General features: G+C 50.2%; 1 long non-coding RNA gene across 1 annotated transcript; it reads right to left on the bottom strand.

Moving 5' to 3' along the window:
* Positions 1 to 237: 237 nt before the first annotated feature.
* Positions 238 to 7,312, bottom strand: LOC125417146 (uncharacterized). The gene is made up of 4 exons (XR_015738285.1): positions 7,212 to 7,312; positions 5,263 to 5,527; positions 1,577 to 1,731; positions 238 to 1,023 (listed from the first exon to the last, which is right to left on the bottom strand). It is a non-coding gene; the product is annotated as an uncharacterized LOC125417146 (long non-coding RNA).
* Between the last annotated feature and the right edge of the window lie 702 nt (positions 7,313 to 8,014).

Raw genomic sequence — 8,014 nt, 5'->3', positions numbered from 1 at the left:
TTTCTTTGTGTGTGTGTTCATGTTTGTGCAAGTATATGTATATATGCAGATATTTGTGCACATATGTGTGCATGTGAAAACCAAAGAACAACGTTATCCACTTTTTTGTTTGAGGCAGGATCTCTCACTGGCCTAGAACTTCCTAACTAGTCTAGGCTTGGCCAATGAGCCCCAGGAGTCTGCATAATCTGCCTAACACTGAGAATAAAATCATGTGCCAGAACTCCAAGCTTTTTTCTTCTTTTTATTCATGGATACTGGGCTTTTCACTCATGTCTTTGTACTTGTAAAGAAAATACTTTGGTGTTTTGGTACAAAGAAAATACTTTGCCAGCTGAGTTATCTCTACAGTCCTCTGTTTTCTTTTGCCTTACTTCTTCTTTCAAAGAAGGCAACCACCTGCAGGCATCCCTTGTGATCCCCATGGCATAAGAGAAAGGTCTCAGGCTTGCATGCTACCCTTTGGACTTCATTTGTATTGCCCAGGTAGCTGGTCCAGCACCTAGTGCCCACAGAAGTGCTGAGCCTCAAAACCCTGCCCACACCTCTGGCTGTGAAGTTGGTGACAGTTACATATAAGCTATGTCATGCTGTGATGACAAACATTTTGGTGTATGTATCAGAAATTATTTTTTTGTTTGTGTTATGAATCAGCATGAGTCAACTTTGGGCCAGCCACATTAATTGTCTTTACCTTGGGTCTGGCTGATGAAGTAGCCCTGATCTAACACATTGGTGGTGGCTGTGGTAGAGGTAAGGTTTCATATTTAGGAAAACATATTATGAAACATGGAGGACCTTGGGTCCAAGATGAAATGTTCCACCTGGAAGTGGCCCATGGTACGCTACTCATAGTGCCTTGGCCAGGGCTTATCAATCATGGGGTCTCACTGTGGAATAAGAAGTTCAGTCTGAAGAGAAGAGTCATAACTGACACCAACAAGTGGGGCTGGGGATGCAGCTTCATGGCGGAGGGCACTAGTGTGTATGAGGCTCTGGGTTCTAGGCCAGGCATGCCCAAAACTAACAAACAAACAAACACAGTGATATAACAATCCAAGCCACACTAATATCTGGTCTGTAGACTTCAGTGCCTTCTCTCCCCTCCCACCCTCCTTGAATTCACCATCCCTGGCCCCAGGGCCTCTTCAAAGCCTGGGAACACAGTCAACTGTGAGAATGCTCTGGGCTCATTGCTTTGACCCTTCTTCCACCATTGCTAAACCCCAACCTGGGGTGTTCCACGGGAGCACCTGCTGGGAGGGAGGAGATCACTGAGGATCTGATCTCGTTCCTTTATCCAAGTAGGTAACTAAGCAAATGCCCTCCCCCAAAGAGGTGCCCTACACCCCAATATGCACATAACCCCCAGGACAAGGTATCTTCTTCCCCACCCCACTGAACCATCTCATCCGTGTCTCTCTCTTTATTGTTATTAAGTCTTATTTGGCCCACATTCAGGGGCGTTCAGTTTTCCCTCCTCAGTTAAATCTTCCTGAAAACACCCAAACAGATATGCCCAGAGGTGTATTTCTATAGTGATTCTAAATCAATGAAGATTAACTATCACATGTACCTGGAGACCTGGGTCCTGATTCGAGTACGCAATTACCAGCTGTCCAGGGCCAGGCTTCCTAGCACTACCTGGCAGTTGACAGCTCTTTGTGTCCCATCCTGATGGTCGTGTGGTCCCATTAGGGCTGCAGCTGTTCTGAATGGTTCTGGCCATCCCTGCATGGGTGATGAATGATCTGCAGGGTTATCAGCATCCTGGGAGGGAGCCACCAATTTCCCAGCCTGTCACTTCACCATAATTTCTAAGACACAGGGAACTGATCTCATCTCTGGACACCACCATTTGACTCTGTTTCTGTCCCAAGGCCTTCTTTGTGGCCAGGCTCAGAAGGGAGGGTGGGGAGTGGAAAACTTTTCTAGACGTTGACAGGCACCCTTTGCTGGCCTTCTGGACAGATGACATTCTAGATCCACTGGGCCCTGGCCTCAGCATATGCTCCTGACTCCCCTGAGACCCTGATGTCGGCGTGAGCGCCAATATCAATGGAGCTGCAGGAGGCAGGTGAGGCAAAGGCCACTGGGGCCATCACACTGTACAGACTGACCCTCTAGATGTGACAGAAGTCCTCAATCCTCCAAGGGACCAAGGATGGAGACTGTCAGGACAGGAAGGCTTGTGACATCACAAGCGTCCCAATAGACTGAACTTGAGTTACATCTGCTTCTATCAAGGAGCCCAGCACAGTGGACAGAGATGGTGGATAGAGGCTGTGTAAGCCCCTTTTAGAGCCAGGCATTGTTTGAAGAAAACATGGTAGTAGAAGCCTATCTTGGCAAGTAACAGGCAGTGGGGGGCTCTGTGCTGACAGGAGTAGCCCTCAGGTAACTGAACAGGCTACAGGCCCATCCCTCCTGGAAGACTAAAGCTGCCAGGACAGTTTCAGAGTTTCAGGTCCAGGGGTAGCAGGCCAAGGTGCAGTTGGGGATTCAGGCCACTTCCCCTGGCCAATAGCTAAGGGAACGAGGAGCTCTAGGCTGGAGGAACAGGGGTGTGGGCAGGGAGACTTCATCTCAATACAGGATAAAACTTCCCACTGTCGGAGCATCCAATTTAGCAGAGGCTCTAAAAGGAAGACATCCCATCTTCCCTCTGATTGTTTGCGAGCTTTGAAGACTGCCTGTAAAACCTCCTCGGTAATTAAGTAGAATGACTCCATTTTGCCACGTAAGTATGGTTATTGCTCCTTGGTGGCTGCGATTAATATAAAAGCAGATTAAGGAAGCCATCATCAAGGCATAATGAGTTTTTAAATATTAATTAATATGTTAATAACCATTCTAGGTTGAGGGTGAGGTTTGGGGGCTGTTAGAGATTATTTCTGCTAGGGACCCAGGAATGCCAGCATCCTGCCCCCCCCAACTTCCCATGGTCTCCAGAGGGTGTACTAGAAGGATGGAAATCAGGGCACTGTTTTATTAATAGCCTTGTGCATGTCCAATGTGTCCTTCCAGACCGGTTTTCAGCTCACAGAACATGAAGCAGTGTGTGTTGAAGATCCTCGTTGGTGCCCGTCACTCCCCCATGCTTAACTGCAGTCTCTGCACCTCCAGAGGGTCTGGTTAAAAACGGGAACCCCAGGAGAGGTTCCAGGTACACTTCTCCCAGCAACGCGGAACCAAAAGCAGTAGGCAGAGGAGAGCTAGCAACCCGGTTCCGAGCTCATTCCCTGCTTGGGTCAGTAAGATGCCCAATTACATGCCTGTAGCCCACATAACATTGTAGGTTCTGACCAGCAAGCTCTAAAAGCAAAGCCACCATTGGGAGGAGCTGGGGGACAGTGGTCAGAGGATATGTGATATCTTGAGAAATAAAAAGGCATGATTTCTTCACAGCACTCTTGACTTCCAATCTTAGGACAAGCACATGAGACAGTTCTGTTCCTAGCTGGATAACGTGTTTTTTTCCTAGTACCTGAAGCCAATGAATGGGGTGGTTAGACCTGGACAATCTCAAGGACATCTACACATCTGAACCAAGATTTCACTTCTCCCCTGAAGCAGAACACATCAGATGGGGGGGGGGCACGGCAGGGGGCTTCCTGGTAAGTGTGGACTCAGTCCCATGTGGGGCAGAGTGCGAATCAAATAATCCCACACTAGCTCCAAATAGGGTATACTAAGGTTTTGCTTATTAGAAGGGAAACTCACGGGTCACAATGAGGAAACAGGAATGGGGTCTAACATCCAGGAATGGGAAGAGGCTAAGCGGGCATCCTGCTGGCCTTTTGGTACCCAAAGCCACATTCCATCTGGTCCAGCTCCTCAAAGACCCTTGACTGAACGAGGTTCCCCATCACTCCCCTTCTCCCTTCTCCCCTCTCTCAAATAACAACCAGCCACAGTGTCCTGGTTAGTTCAACCGTGTGGCCCACCATGCTTCCCACAGTTGCTAGGAACTCAATGCTAGGGAAGACCCCTTGAATCTGAACCCCTCATCCTTCTTCTGCCATTAACTTCCTACAAATAACCTGGAAGTAAAACTGAAATTTCTTTCTACATGTTAACCCATGTTCAAAATTCTTACTTCTTTGTTGCTTTTTTTTTGGATGAGAAGCCCATTCTTGGAGGAGGTTTGGAGGTTCAAGGTAGGTACCTCTTTATCCTTGCGGCCTGTATAGGATTCTCCTAGGATCATTTTCAAGACTGATGTTTGGATCTCAACCCACACGCTCATCTCTAGGGCTAAGAGCTCAGGTTATCAGCAGCCCATCGGTCTAGAACATGCCCAGAAATTCAAGAAATGCTCGCTCAGGTACCCACACTTTCCCTAGTCCAGCTGAGCCCCTGGGGAGGTGACTCCTGCTCTCTGTCCTGGCATTCTGCCCCAGGACACGAAGAAAGTCTGGATGCTGTGAACCCAGAACCACCTTGCAACCAGATGGGTTTTGACCTTGCTGGGACAAGAACTTGAGCCCCATCCCAAGAGCAGCAACTGGGCTTGGAGGATCCTAGAGGGGCGTGGAGAAAGGCTGGTCATCAGGGAAGGGGGAGGGGAGCTTCCGGTTGGGCACCTGCCTCTCGCTACCTGAAGCCTCCATTCACAATGGGAAGCCTCATCTAGAAGGCCCAGCCACAGGCTTCATGTGTAGAGGTTCCAGCCAGGCCCAGGCTGAATGCTTGTTTCTGATCTCTTCTTGCAGCACAGGGGCCAGGTTGCTAAGGGGTTGGTTTCAATGATTAAACAGGGCTGTCCCCTGTTAATTACAGCTTCAAAAGTCCAACTGGGAGGCAGATGGGGGGTGATGCTAAACATTGACTTTCAAGGGCAACCCCTCACCACCCCCACCGCGAAGTTATCGCTCAGAGGTCCTCTGGGTTCTAACTAAAAGATCCCTAAAGGTTTGGAATCAAAGTTCTATTGGACATTGGAGGCCCACATGCTCGGTAGGGATCGGTCGATAACCTCAGAGGCTAATATTCTCTGTGTGACTATTGAACACGAAATTTGCAGCTGGTGTGAATAAGAAACCAAGCTTGTAAGTTCATTTAGTTCATGTAAATAGCCCTGTGGGGTCAGTGGCTATGGATTAGACAGCATAGCTCTTGGCAGAAGGGAGAAAAGCGGCTCAGATTCCCCTTGGGATCCACAGTTCCTGGTTGAGATGACAAGGAATGCCATGGTTGTCCTCTAACGCTGTCCTCACCACCAACCAAACCAGAGGAGGGGAGGAAGTGGCTCAAACGCACCCACAGATGAGGGAAACTATGTTGCGCTTTGAAGGACCGAGGTCTTCCGGAGATGGTTAGGAGTGTGGGCAGTTTTAGGAGCTGGAGGGGCTCACGTGAGAGCTGAGAAGTTAGGTTCCGAGCGGAGAGTGGTAGGACCCACAGTTCCTCCGGAAGACCTGTTCAACCGGTAGGCCACAGCTGCAAGCATCCCAGGGTAGCCATCAGCATGCCAGCACGTTTGTAGATGAAATCACGCACATTGCAATGCGCAAAGCTGTACACCCTGAGAATGGATAGAAGGTTTAGGAGGCACACCGCAGAGACACCCTGTTGGAGTGTTCTTGCGTCATAATGGGAATGCCTGGCTTGACCCACTGTGCTAGGGGAGCCTTTGGAGCTGAGCAGGAGCCTGCCTGGGCTAGCAGAGGAAACAGGGAGGCCTAGGAAACTGCCCCTGGGAGGGGCGTAGCTCAAACACCTGGGTGGCATCAGGTCTACAGAAAGTGGCTCCACACTGCCCCCTAGAGGATGGGTACTAGTCCCGTGCGCTCAACCTCCTCCTTGCCCTCCACGCAGCAGGGCTGTCATGAGACTCATTGGCTCCCAAGTTCTGAGATGAACTCTGCTCTAAGTAATTACAGCTCTTCAAGTTTCCCGTCCTCTGTTTAAAGAATTCGTCCTCTCGCCCTCAATGCCCCATCAGTTCCCTAATTAGCAGCGCGCAGCGCGATTACACATTCTCCGCAGCTCGCTGGGTCCGGCCCCCCTAATGAGTGTTTGTGGACAGCTGGGAGCCCAGTCCGCCGCCCACGAACCAGGAGTCAGGGCCCAGGAGTGTGAGCTGTCAGCTCCGTGATGGGGCTGGAGCTGGTCGCAGCCCTGCGGGCCTCCAGGAGGAAAAGCCTTGAAATATAAATGAAGATGAATATTCATATTTGGTTCAATAAGTGCCAACTATTAATATACATGTCTGTCGGGAAGAGGAGGTAGCGCAGAGCCAATTGTGCAGGGCATAATTGGGCTCCTAATTCACAATTAGCCTCGAGCTCCAAGCCTCTGCACAGCCAGAGCCTGTGCTCAGGCCCCCGGGAGGGCAGGGGCTGCCTGCAGGGAAGGCCAAACACCCCCAGGCCTCCTAACCTTAAAGCCCTCTAGAGGAGAAGTAGGGGAAGAAAATGAAGGGATCCCTTTCAGGAACACAGGTGGTCCCAGCTTCCTGGGTCACCTTTGGGCAGATACAACGCTCCTGAAAGCTTGTGGACTGGGTGTGGAGCTGGAGATTCTGAGGTGCTGGTTCTCCACACGCAAAAGCAGCTCACACTAGGAAACCGTGTGCAGTTCCATGGGATCTGAAGCCAGAATGCTAGTGCCAGACTCTATCTGACAGTCAGCCTCTGAAGCCTGGCATTACAGAAGGACTGGTACCTCCCTCATTCAGGTTCTCTTCCTGACTGGCTCAGAAGTGTTAATTCCCCAGATTCTGCCCACCAGTCCTCTATTGTTACACACCTGCTATCCCCATCTCTCCCCATCCCAACCTGGGAATGACCCAAGAACTGTGAGGAGCATTGTCTTCCCTATTCCCATAGGGAAGGCCCAACACTAGCAGACATTCATCAGGGTTTGGGATGTGGGACGGCCCTAGCAGGAGGGTGTGTACCACCTTGGGCACGAGCTAGGATCCTGGGTTGCCCAGACCTGAGGAAACTGGGTATACATGTGTGCGAGCACGCGCACATGTGTGTGAAGGCCTGAAGTTGATGTCAGGTATCTTCCTCGGTCATTCTTCACCGTAATTTTTAGCCTGCGTCTCTCACTCAACCTAGAGCTTGAAATTCTGCTAGATTGGCCAGTCCCAAGGATCCTCTGTCCCTGCTTTACCAGTGCTGAGATTATAGGCACCTGCTGCCACGCCAAGGCAAGAGCTTCCCTGTACCATCCCCCGCCCCACCCCCACCACTCCCCACCTGGGAGACTTTTGGTCCCCAGGCTTGTGTGTCTAGACACTTGGTGGCCAGCTGGTCATGCTGCTACGGAAGGTTGTGAACCTTTAGGAAGGAGACATTCCAGAGGAAGCAGGTCACTGTGGGGAGAGCCTAGATATTCTGTAACAGCCTCACTTCCTGTCTGCTCTCTGCTTCCTGGCTATAGATGTACGTGACAGCTTCTTCATGCTCCTACTGCCATTCCTTCCTCACTAGGTTAAGTTGTATCCCCCTAGAACCGCAAGCCGAAACAGACCCCTCCTTCCCTTCAGTTGCTTCTTGTCAGGCAGGAAAGTCACGAACGCAGACCTTTCCTCAGGCTGGAGTCAGCTAAGCAGTGGTAGCCAGCAGGATCTCAAGGCCAGTCCTGCGAGAGGTAAGAAGGGTAAACACTGATCTTCTAACCTGTGCAGGTTCAGAGGTTTGGTGTGCTAAATGCATTTTCCTCCATAAATTTAAGCTACGTTTAACAACACAAGTCTAACAACACTGTAGATCTAGTGTAGGTGATAGAGCATGCAGAGATGTAACATAACGTTTGGATGAGTTGGAACATACCAACATGTTCCCTACCATAGCCTACTAAGAGCACCCAGAACAGTGATAGCCCATGACGGCAAAGCATGTCCTGTATTCGAATCTTGGTTTCCAAGAATATGTGCACACTAAAATGAGCCAGAGCCTTTTGAGGAAATGGCTGCCTTCAGAACTGGGATGGGAAGGTAGAGCCAGGCACACCTTGTTGCCCTGAAAGCAAATGGATACACAAAGAATGACAACTGTCG

This window comes from Myodes glareolus, chromosome 7 (genome assembly GCF_982192425.1).
Source record: "Myodes glareolus chromosome 7, mMyoGla1.1, whole genome shotgun sequence".
Classification (NCBI taxonomy): domain Eukaryota; kingdom Metazoa; phylum Chordata; class Mammalia; order Rodentia; family Cricetidae; genus Myodes; species Myodes glareolus.
The sequence above is the reverse complement of the archived record's forward strand: the minus strand, read 5'-3'. Positions and strand labels throughout refer to the sequence as shown.